Source organism: Mobula birostris, chromosome 5 (genome assembly GCF_030028105.1).
Source record: "Mobula birostris isolate sMobBir1 chromosome 5, sMobBir1.hap1, whole genome shotgun sequence".
Lineage (NCBI taxonomy): Eukaryota > Metazoa > Chordata > Chondrichthyes > Myliobatiformes > Myliobatidae > Mobula > Mobula birostris.
Window position 1 is genome coordinate 112,580,540 of NC_092374.1, and position 12,444 is coordinate 112,592,983.

General features: G+C 50.9%; 1 protein-coding gene and 1 pseudogene across 7 annotated transcripts in view; both read right to left on the reverse strand.

Annotated features, from left to right (window-relative positions):
- Window positions 1-12,444, reverse strand: part of LOC140197936 (myc box-dependent-interacting protein 1-like) — a 177,398-nt gene that overhangs the window by 136,630 nt on the left and 28,324 nt on the right. The window lies entirely within an intron of this gene.
- Window positions 7,031-7,162, reverse strand: LOC140198532 (U2 spliceosomal RNA; annotated as a pseudogene).

Consider the following 12,444-nt stretch of genomic DNA (forward strand, 5'->3'; position numbering starts at 1 on the left):
TATCCTGCACCTTGTGAACTATTCCCAGAAGCTTCAGCCATCTCTGCTTTGCCGTCATCCCTTCCAGTATACTCCTCCAATCCACCTGGGCAAGTTCCCCTCTCATGCCTCTAATTCCCCTTCTTCAATTGTGATATGGATACATTGAGTTATGCTCTCCCTCTCAAATTGCAGTATGAATTCAATCATATTATGATAACTGCCTCTCAAAGGTTCCTTCACATTACGCTCCCTATTAAGATCTGGGTTATTACACAACACCCAATCTAATAGCCACACCAGTGCCTATGCCTTCCTGCCTGTCCTTTCGCCACAAAGTAGAAGCTCCCAACTATGGCCTTCCTTCAGCCACAACTCAGTGATGCCCATAATGTCATATCGACCAATCTCTAAATGTTCCATGAGTTCGTCCACCTTAGTCCGATCCCTACACATATTTAAATACAGCACCTCAGTCCTGTATTCTTCAGCCTTTTGAATTTTGCGTCTGTGGTACAATTTATCTCTGTTCTGTCTGCATTCGTACCAAATCATTAGCTTGTCCTTCCTTACATTCATGTTACATCCATCATCTACTTATAAACTTGCTGGCTCATCCTCAGCTCTATCAGACTGGTTCCCATCTCCATGCCATATTCGTTTAAACCACTCCCAACACCTCCAATAAACCTGCCCGCAGAATATTGGTCCCCCTCGGATTCAAGTGCAACCCATCCCTTTTGTACAGGTCCCACCTGCCGCAGCAGAGGTCCCCATTATCAAGAAAACTGAATCCCTGCCCCCGCTCCATTTCTTCACCCACGCACATACCTGCCACCTTATTCTATTCCTATCTTCACTGTCGCATGGCACAGGCAGCAATCCCGAGATTACTACCATTGAGGTCCTGCTTCTCAACTTCCTTTCTAACTCCTTGTATTCTGTTTCCAAGACCTCCTCCCTTTTTCTACCCATGTCATTGGTACCAATATGTACCACAGCTTCTGGCTGCTCACCCTCCCTTTTCAGGATATTGTGGACACGTTCAGAAACTTCAGACCCTGGCACCTGGGAGGCAAACTTCCATCCATGTTTCCTTTTCGCGTCCACAGAATAACCTGTCTGTTCCCCTGACTATACAGTCCCCTATTACTGCTGCTATCCTCTTCATTTCTTTGCCCTTCTGAACCACAGGGCCAGACCCAGTGCCAGAGACACGGCCACTGTTACTTCCCCTAGGTAGGTCCCCAACAGTACTCATTGTTGAGGCGGACAGCCACTTGGTTGCTCTCCACTATTTGACGTTCTCCCCTCCCTCTCTTGACAGTCACTCATTTATCTGTCTCGTGTAGCCTTGAGGTGACTACCTCCCTGTAGCTCCTATCACTGCTTCACCTTCCCTAACAAGCCGAAGGACATCGAGCTGCAGTTTTAGTTCCCAAACATGGACTCTAAGGAGCTGCATCTCGATGCACCTGGTGTAGATGTGGCCACTGGAGAGGCTAGAAGGCCCCTAGAAATCCCACAACTGACACCCAGAACAGAACACTGGCTCTGCAGACATACCCCCTATTCTCTCTAGAGTTGGGTAAGAAATGAGGAACGAACATACCTTGCCTCCATCTGTTCTTGAAGCCCTGTTGTGCCAAAGCCTTCCTACTGTCGCAGTTTTGTGAAAATGGCACACATTACACTAAATGTACCAAAACTAACACCCCAATGACAACTTCAAATCAGATACAAAACTAGAACATACTATGAAGTAACTCACTTGTGCAGAGGTTTGATTAGATGGAGACAACTGCATCCAAGTTCACTTCAACCTGGACTCATGCCAATTAAAAGTTCCATCTACATTATGCAGACACTTCAGTAAGTATAAACAAAATGCAATGATTAATCAGTTACTTAAAATGCATTAGCTCTAATGCTGGAGGAAGATTACACTCTCATTTTAAGATAGTTTTTTTTATTTCAAAATATACTTTATTCAAAAATAAAATTATATACAATAAACCATTCAGTAACTTTCCATCCTTTACATATGTTTCCATAATAGTCTGTACATATCCATACTTGTGGCCACCCACGTGGCACTCCAGTTGTTCACCTTACCACATCATTGTTGAGGGGTAAACTCCCCGCCACCCAACCCCTCCCACTCCCACGGGTGAAGAAACCTATACTGTGGTTCTTCCCCACCGGGCCCTTGTGGTGGCTGCACTGAGTTTCAGTGCGTCCCTCAGCACGTACTCCTGCAGCCGAGAAAGTGCCAGTCGGCAGCATTCTCCCACAGACCTCTCCATGTGCTGGTGGATCATCAAGTTTCGGGCCGACCAAAGAGCGTCTTTCATCGAGTTGATGATCTGCCAGCAGCACCGGATGTTGGTCTCCGTGTGCGTCCCCGGGAACAGCCCATAGATCAGAGAGTCCTCTGTTACGCAGCTGCTGGGGATAAAATGTGACAGTAGCCCGTCCATCTCTTCCACACTCTCTCTGCGAACTGACAGTGTGCAAAGAGGTGGGTCACAGACTCCTCTTCACTGCAGTTCTCCTGTGGGCAGTGGGGTGTGGAGACGACGTTCCAGGCATACAGGAGGGATCTGACTGGGAGGGCCCCTCTCACCGCCAGCCAGGCGAGGTCCTGGTGCCTGTTGGTGACAGCTGGCGATGAGGCATTTTGCCAGATGAACTGGACAGTCTGCTCAGGGAACCACCCCACTGTGTCCATCACGTCCTTCTCCTGCAGTGCCTGCAGGACATTACGTGCCCACCACTGCCCGATGGTCCTGTGGTCAAAGGCGTTCTCCTGGCAGAACTTTTCTACAAAGCACAGGTAATGCGGCAACGACCAGCTGACTGGGGCGTTGCGCAGGTGAGGGGCCAGACCCATCCTTCGTAGCCAGGGCGACAGGTAGAACCTGGGCACGTAGTGGTACTTGGTGCCCACATACCTGGGTTCTACACACAACCTGATGCAGCCACATACGAAGCTGGCCATCAGGGTTACGGCGACACTGGGGAGTTCTTGCCCCCATTGTCCACGGATTTCTGTATGACGGTCCATCTGACCCGCTCCATCTTGGATCCCCAGACGAATCTGAAGACAGCTTGGGTGATTTCCGAGCTGCAGGAGCGGGGAACAGGCCACACTTGCTCCAAGTACAGCAGCCCTGAGAGCACCTCACACCTGATGACCAGGTTCTTGCCCGTCATCGATAGGGAGCGCCCTCCCCACAGTCCCAGTTTCTGTCTCACCTTGGCAGTCTGCTCATGCCAGTTCTTGTTGCACGCCTCGGCCCCTCCGAACCAGATCCCCAACACCTTCACGTGGTCAGACCTGATGGTGAAGGGGACACTGAATCAGTCGGGCCAGTTGCCAAAGAGCGTGGCTTCGCTCTTCGTGCGGTTGGCCCTGGCCCCTGACGCTAGCTCGAACTGTTCGCAGATGCCAATCAACCTGCGAACTGACCTCGGATCAGAGCAGAAGACGGTGACGTCGTCCATGTACAGGGAGGTTTTCACTTGGGTCCCTCCACTGCCTGGCAGTGTCACCCCTCTTATGCCCTCATCCATCCTGATGGCTTCCGCAAAGGGTTCTATGCAGCAAACAAGACAGGGGAGAGGGGATAGCCCTGCCTGACTCCAGACTTGATGAGGAAGCTGTCTGTTTCCCACCCGTTGATCTGGACTGCACTATGGATGTCTGTGTGGAGCAGTCCGATCCACTTCCGGATTCCCTCCCCAAATCCCATTTTGGAGAGCATGTCCACCATGTACGTGTGTGATATCCTGTCAAAGGCTTTCTCCTGGTCCAAGCTGACCAGGCAGGCATTAACCCCCCTGTCCTGCACGTAGGCGATGGTGTCCCTCAGCAGCGCGAGGCTGTCGGAGATCATCCTGCCCGGCACAGCACAGGTTTAGTCCGGGTAGATCACTTGTCCCAGAGCAGACTTGACCCTGTTGGCGATAGCCTTGGACAGGATCTTGTAGTCCACATTCAGGAGAGAGATGGGCCTCCAATTTCTAATGTCCTCTCTTTCTCCCATCTGCTTGTCGATGACAGTGATGATGCCCTTCCTCATGGACTCTGACATGCTGCCGGCCAGAAGCATAGCATTGTACACTTCCAGCAGGTCTGGGCCTATCCAGTTCCACAGAGCTGAATACAACCCAGCCGGTAAGCCGTCGCTTCCGGGAGTCTTACTGGACTCAAGGGAACGGATGGAGCCTGTCAGCTCGTCGAGGGTCAGTGGTTGATCCAGACTCTCCCGCTTGCCGTCGTCTAAGACCTGCGTGATAGATGACTGGAAGTTGCGGGAGGCTGTGGATTCTGTAGCCTTTCTGTCATACAGACCGGCATAGAAGGACCTGCAGAACCTCAGTATGTCTGTCTGCGAGGACGCGACTGAGCCGCCCTCTTCCTTAAGGTTGTTGATCACAGAGCTCCCCCTGTGCACCCTTTGGAAGAAGAAGCGTGAGCACGTCTCGTCCCGCTCTACGGTTTGGACCCTTGATCGGAAGATGACCTTGGAGGATTTGGCGGTGAGGTGCTGGGCTTGCCGGCCCTTCACCTCTCGCAATTCCTCCCTGACATCCACCCCCTTTGACTACAGAAGGAAAAGTTGCTGCAACTCTGTCTGGAGTTTACGCAGTTCCCTCTGCTCCTGCCTTGCTTTCTGGATACCCTTGCGAATGAAGAACCTCTTGATGTTCTCCTTGGTGGCTTCCCACCAGTGAACAGGGGAATCAAAGAAGGCTTTCAAGGTTCTCCAACCTGTGTACTCCTTCTCTAGTTCCTCTATGTTCTCTGGGTCAGCGCTTTACATTCAGCTTCCAAGTCCCCCTGCCTGCCTTCCGGTCATCTGGTAAGAGACAGGTGGCTCGCAGAAGGCAGTGGTCAGAGAGGAACACTGGCGTGACGTCGATGGACCTGACCGTAAGGGACTCTGACAGGAAGAAGTCGTCGATCCGGGAGCGGGCTGTGCCGTCCGATCGTATCCAGGTGGCTTGAGGCTGTGCTCCACCTGTGGGGGTGCCAAAGGCATCACGCAGCTTGGCTGTCTTCACCGTTTCCATCAGGAGTCTGGAGGTACCGTCCAGCCTGCTGTCAGCACTGCCGGATTGTCCAGCCGCAACAATGGTGCAGTTGAAGTCTCCGGCCAGAATGACCGGCTGGGACGTCACCAGCAGCTGTGGGAGCTGCTCGAAGACGGCCAGCCGCTCGCTCCGCACAGGGGAGGCGTACACGTTGATCAGCCAGAGCGGAGTGCCCCGGTATTTGACGTCTGCTACCAGGAGGCGCCCCGCAACCACCTCTTTAACTTGGGTGATTGAGAAGTTGCCTCCCCGTAGCAGAATCCCCAGGCCGGAAGCGCGACAATCGTTGCCCCCCCCGACCACAGAGACAAACCCTTGGTCCACCACCGTGACCACCTCCAGTAGTTACAGAGATGTGGTAGTCTGCACTCCTGGAGGAAGGTCACGTCGGCCTTTACAGCATCCAAGTACTGGAGCGCGCTGACACATCACCCAGTACGCTTCAAACTGCGCACGTTCAAGCACGCCAATTTAAGGTCTGCCATCATTTAAAGCCCATTATTTCAGCTGCTCGCCATCCTCACCTTTGCAGTCCCAAGCCTTCATGCCCACCGCCTCTGTGAAGTCTTCCACCTCCTGCGGGCTCAGGTACTGCAGGTAATACTCCCCTGGGTGTGGCAGTTCTGGTTCTGAGCCTGGGGGGTTGTTGACTTCCTGGGCTGCTGGGTGCCAGCCGTGGCTCTGCTCCCAGATTCCCGGAGCTGGGGGTCTCTGCTGCACTCCGCCTCCTGTACTTGGGGGGGGGGGGGCCAGCAAACTTTCTCCACTCTCTCTCCTCCTCTCCGCCTATTCTGCCAGCTGCCTCCTCCGCCGGGGCTGCTGGCCTCCCCCAACTCCTTCCTCCTCTGAAGAGGACAGGGTACCGGAGGCTGTGTGGTTCCCTGCCCTTTTCTTTAGTTTCTCCACCTTCTGTCATTTGGCCGCCGCCTTTTGGGCCTTTTTCCGTTTGGCCACGATGCTCCATCTGCTTTCCACCTCGGCTCTTCCCTCCTCCATGGACTCCTTCTCGTCTTTTGGCGGGTCCTGGGGGGTCTGCAAGGGGGTGCCGGGCTTTGGGGTGCTTGCACCTTCCTCCCTGGTGTCGTCGTCCATCTTGTCAGGTGCCTCGTCTGCAGCGCTGGAGGGTACGTCCGAACCTGCCGGGGCCCTTTCTGTGTCAGCACCTCCCCTGGTCGTGTGTGCATAGGTGCCCCCACATCTCGGGCAGGCTCTGTACAGGTGGCCAGCCTGTCCGCAGAGGTTGCAGGACTTGGACTGCGTGCAATCTTTGTTCAGGTGGCCCTCCATTTTACAGTTCTTGCACATCACCACCCTGCACTGGGCTGCGATGTGCCCCGCCTTGCCGCAGTTTCGGCACACCCTGGGTTGCCTCGCATACACCAGGAAGCCTCAGTTCCCTCCGATGGCGAAGACCGGGGGGGGGGGGGGGGGTGGATGATGCCGCTGTTGGGAGTCCAACCTCAGCTTCACTTTGACCTGCTGCTTGCTGGTCCAGATCCCCAGTCCGTCCTTCATGTCCACTGGAGCTCCTAGGTTGTCCACATACTGATCAAGGAATGTAAGGACGTCCGCCACTGGCACGTACAGGTTAAACATCTGGACCATGATTGTCCGTTCCTGCTGGGTGGCAGTCACAAAGAGGGCCTGTGCTTTCAGCAGCGACAGCGGCACCTCTCTCCCCTTCAGCTGAAACTGCTGGTACAGCTTCTGTCACTCTGCAGCCTGCCGGAAGGTGACATCGAAGAAGCCGGCGAAATCTTGCACGCAGTAGATGTCCTCGGGCATAAATCCACAGCAGTCCATCAAGACCTTCCGGATGAAGGTCTCTCGGGTGAATCCGGTGCTCCCGTTCCGGTCTCGCACTGTCAACCTGACAGTGCTCCTGATTCCCAAACCTCGAGCCGATGCGCTGGTCTCTGCCGCCATCTTCCTCACCGCTGTTGTCACTGGTATGGGGTGTTAGATTGGAAACCAATCAGCATTAGGATCAACCCCTGCATCAGCGCAAAATCTTCTCCTCCGCCTTGCAATCTGATAAGAACAGATACTACACTTGATCTTAGCCAAAAGGCTGAGAAGCGGTCTTAAGATAGTTATGATCTCATCAAGATTGTTGTTGTGACACAACTGCACCGAGTGCACCACAAGGCTGTGTGCATAGCCTCCTGGTCTAGTCACTTTATACTTATGACTGGCTATAGTTATATTCATGTTTGCTGATGACATCACTGTTGGCCAAATCAAAGCTGGTGATGAATCAGCACGTACGATGGGGATTAAAAATCTGGTCAAATCATGCCAGCACAACAACCTTTCACACATCAGCAAAACATAAAGCAATGATGATTGAATACAGGAGGAGGAACCCAGAGGTCCATGAGCGAGCTCTCACTAGGTAATCGGAGGTGGAGAGTCAGTGACTTTAAATTCCTTGACATAATCACTTCCAGAAGATCTGTTCTGGGAACAACACACAAGTGTCATTTCTCAAGGGGAAAAGGCAGCGCCTCTACTCTTAGAAGTTTGCACAGGTTCAAGTTGTCATCTAAAACTTTGACAAACTTCACAATGATAAATTCACAGTGGACCACTGGAAATTATCCCATGATTAGACGAGAACGATCTGTTCCACACTGTATCTCTATAAATAAATGCATACTAAACAATCCTGAGATTCTTCTTGCAGGCAGCCACAAAACAAACAGAATTCACGAAAAACGACACAGACTGACAAACATCCACTATGCGAACCAACAACTTTTGCAAACAACAGAAGTAAACAAATAACACAGAACATGAACGGCAGAGTCCCCGAGAGTGACTCAGTCAGGGAGCCAGTTCAGTGCTGAGGGGAATGAAGCCAGTCAGTCGCCCGACGGCTACAGGGCAGCAACTGTTCCCAAACCTGGCAACATGGACCCAAGATTCCAGCACCACCAGCCCAATGGTGCAGAAAGAGGGGTAGATGGGTCAAACTGGGCAGATGGGACAGGATCAGGTGGTGGATCTTGACAGACACCAAAATGTGAGCTCAACAGGCTTGTCCTCCACTCTCGACACATTAATCTGTTGAGGATAGGAGTAAAATTTGTTTTTTTTTTAAAACAATCAACCTATTTCATTTCAAATTCCTATTTATTAAATCATTTGAAATTTGAAGTCACAGCTCCAGATCAGGCCTCAGCATAACATTGTTCAAAAAGCTAACTTTGGCAGCAATTCTTATCCTTGGCTTTGAATGTCATCACCATGAAATTCTTTAATCCATCTCAGTGCTAAATCACCAGTTAATCAACACATCTACCGGATAAGGCAAGCTGGCATGTTAGTATGGGACTGGAGTTAAAACCAGTTAAAATGTTCTTCCCTAAAGTGAATTATGACTAACATTAGTGAGCAGGCCACAATGCTTTGTAAATCTGTTCTGCCCGTAACTAAATTCATGACAAATTGCCTCAGTCTCAGTTTACAACCTTAAATATAGTCAGCGACTGGACATCTACACCCATTTAGAATGGCAAGCAGTCAACCTACTGTGTAAAGAAACAGCTCTTCATCTTAATCCCAAATGCCAAGCTTCCAAAGACCATCTAATCCTATACCACCTAGAGGAATACCTTCATTGATACCATCTCAAAACACTTCAATGTCTATTCTTCCAAATCGTTTTTTTTAACAAAACAAACCAATCCAATCTTCCCCAACCTTGGATTAATTCTTGTCTAAATGACACTAACTGCAAGTACATTCTAGAGCACACACTGATTCAAGCTCTCAAAGCACTTCACAGCTAGCTTACTTTTAAAGCAACATCTCATCTCTCATTCTAACCTACCAAATTTCTTTCATGAACCAGCACAATTTTGCTTGAAACATTGGCACAAATAGAAAGTTCACACTCACAACCTCCCCTATTACACCTGTGACAAGAATACACATAGATGTTAGCTGTCCTGTGAGATCAGCAGTTGGTCTGCCACCTGTCCTCAGGGGAAGGAGAGATAAGGAACAATGAAGCAGTGTCTGGAGCGGCTCCCCCTTTGAACCCTGAACTGTTTGAAGTGACGGACAGGCGATCCGGAGATGTGTAATGAAGGGACGGGAGAGAGAGCTGTCTGGAGCGGCTCCCCCTTTGAACCCTGAACTGTTTGAAGTGATGGACAGGCGATACTCCAGCAGGGGGATAAAAAGGGACAGGTTCGCTAAGGCGCCACACACGACACCCAAGGTAACGAGACCCTGGAAGCGGTGCGCCTCTCACGAGTCGGTGGGAAGCACTGGACCTTAAACGCACAGGGTGGAAAGGTACGATCAGCGGGAACCTGGTGTGTGTCCACCCTCGCTTGGGTGCCGGGTTCACTGCAGAGGATCGACCGCATCTGGAGGAGGGGTCACAGTCGGTGACCTAAGGTGACATCACAAAGGACCCGCCCGGAAGCTGCTTGTGAGCAATATCGCCGGTCTGTGAGTGGAAGCCGTTCTGAATGATCAGTCGTTCCCGTTCTCTCTCTCTCCCTCCCCCCACATTGTCCATCGTCGTGGCAACAATTACTGCGAACTGAACTAAATTGGACTGAACTTTTGTGTCACTTTGAAATTTGGTCATTTACCCCTAGACAACCATAGAGCTTGATTGATGCTGTTATCTTAATTCTGTGCACGTGTGTGTTTATCATTGCTGAACTGTTGCATTTATTATCCTTCCATTACTGTGTTGCTTGTTTCTTTAATAAAACTTTCTCAGTTCTAGTAATCCAGACTCCAACTGAGTGATCCATTTCTACTGGTTTGGCAACCCAGTTACGGGGTACGTAACATAACTGGGGTTCTCTTCCGCAATTTTGAACGCTAAATTTGGGACAGAGTAAATTGATTAGGTTAAAATTCCCGAAAGAAAGAAAAGACAAACAGCAGAAATGGAGGTTGAGGAATTTATAAAGGCGCCGACCTTGGAGGCATTAGAGGATGCCAGGAAATCGGAATTGGTAGCTGTGGCCAAACAGTTGAATCTTGCTAAGGGGAAGTCGACAATGAGGAGAGAGGAGATACACAGAGCTATCGTAGAGCACTATGTATCTAAAGGTGTATCCCCAAGGCGAGCTGGGGGTGGTGTCTATTGAAAAACCTGCCGGAGACGCGGTACAGGTGCAGCTTGAAAAACTGAGACTCGAGCACGAGTTCCGGGTACGACAGTTGGAGCGAGAAGAGAAGGAAAGAGAGGTAGAAAGGCAAGAGAGAGAGAGAGACAGTTGGAGAGAGGAGAGAGAGAGACAGTTGGAGAGAGAAGAGAAAGAGACAGTTGGAGAGAGAAGAGAAAGAGAGAGAGAGACAGTTGGAGAGAGAAGAGAGAGAGAGACAGTTGGAGAGAGAAGAGAAAGAGAGGGACAGACAGTTGGAGAGAGAGGAGAAACAGAGTGAAAGGGAATTCGAATTGGAGAAGTTAAGGTTAAGGGCAGAGCAGGGGCTCATGCCGAACCAAGGTGGAGGGTTCCGGGCGACCCAGGAGGTTAGGTTGGTTCCCCCATTTGACGATACCGACGTGGATCGGTACTTTCTCCACTTCAAAAAAGTGGCTATAAGTCAGGACTGGCCGAGGGATAAGTGGGTTGTTTTACTTCAGAGTGTACTGAAAGGGAAAGCCCAAGAAGCTTACTCCGCTTTGTCCGCAGAAGATACCCAAAGGTATGAGGTGGTGAAAGAGGCCATCCTCAGGATTTATGAGTTGGTCCCGGAGGCATACCGGCAGAGGTTCCGGAATGCAAGGAAGCAGTGGGACCGCACGTATTTGGAGTTTGCCCGTGAGATGCAGACATATTGTGAGCGTTAGTGCGCCTCAAAGGGGGTAGAGGGGGATTATGACAGACTGCTACAACTGATCCTGATTGAGCAGTTTAAAGGTTGTGTCCCTGAGGGTATGAGACCCTACCTCGATGAGAAAGAGGCAGCCACGTTAGCCGCAACTGCTAAGTTAGCAGATGAGTATGCGTTGAGACATAAAATGAAGTTTGCCCCGAGTAAAGGCTACCAAAAGGGTAGTCAGGACGGCGGGGAGAGTCCGCCGGAAAAGTCAGAAAGTAAGCCGGGGACTAGTGAAAAGGATAAGGTAGACCGGGAGCAGTCTGGTAGGAAGTCTCCTGGGGTCGTCTGTTACAATTATGGGAAAGTCAGACACTTTGCGTCCAGGTGCTTTGCCCCAAGGAAGGAGACGGGGAAAGGAAAAACGGGGGTTCTGAATGGCTGTATCGAGCTGTTAAGCGAACCGCTAGGGACGATCAGGTCTGCCAAAGTTCAGGAAGGGCGCGAGAGGTTTATCTCGGCCGGATTGGTGTCAGTGAAGGAGGGGTTAAAACCAGTTCCAGTGCGGATCTGGAGAGACACGGGAGCGTGTCAGTCACTAATACTGAAGAGGGTATTAGAGTTTAGCTCAGAGACCCAGACTGGGGAGGTAAGGGTCAAAGGTGTTGGGGAAGGGACAGAGTCAGTCCCTTTGCACCAGATACACTTACAAAGCAACCTGGTCTCTGGACTAGTTACGATCGGGGTGAGGTCCGAATTACCGATGAAAGGCGTGGAAGTCTTGCTCGGTAATGACCTCGCCGGGGGAATCGTGTTCCCAGTCGTGAGATTGACGGGTCAGCCTGCCAGCAGTGAGGCCCCGCCCATGGACTCACAGGCTCATCATGGGGCTGCGGTAGTGAATTTAGCTGAAACGTTTCTGCCAGACTTGTACGAGACGGGGGTAGAAAATGAAAAGAAGGAGTGTAGTGAGACAAGAGGTAGTGAGGGAGCTGGGACAGACGTAGCAGTAGCCAGGAAAGAATTTGTGCAGACGCAGGAGCGAGACGAGGGGCTGATGGTTTTGGCAGAGACAGCTCTCTCTGACACAGCTTTAACAAGGGAACTAGTAGGCTATTGTGAGGAGGAGGAAGTGCTAAGGAAAAAAGGGAAATCAAGTACAGTACCCGCAGATGAGGAGTGGGGGGTGGTGCAAAAGAGTTATGGGGATAAGGTTTTTAACATGGCCCACGAGGTACCCCCCGGTGGACATTTTGCGGTGCTGGAGGAAACAGTTGGTGGAATCATGAAAGAGATTTACCGGCTGCCCAGGGGGAAGAATGTTATTGATCATGACCGACGCGAACTGAGACGGTCACCGGCTTTTGATATGCTAACAAACCTAGTCGGTGTTAGCGTGGAAATCAATGAAGCTAGGGGCCCCCTGATAAGAGAAAAAAAACATTTTGAAAAGATTAGTATGGGATCAATCAGATGGGAGAAGGCTATTGTTTTGGCCAGGTCTACTGATAAGGTCTCTCCCTTAATCCCCGAACAAAGCGAATCTTTAGCAGAAGTAATTAAATGATT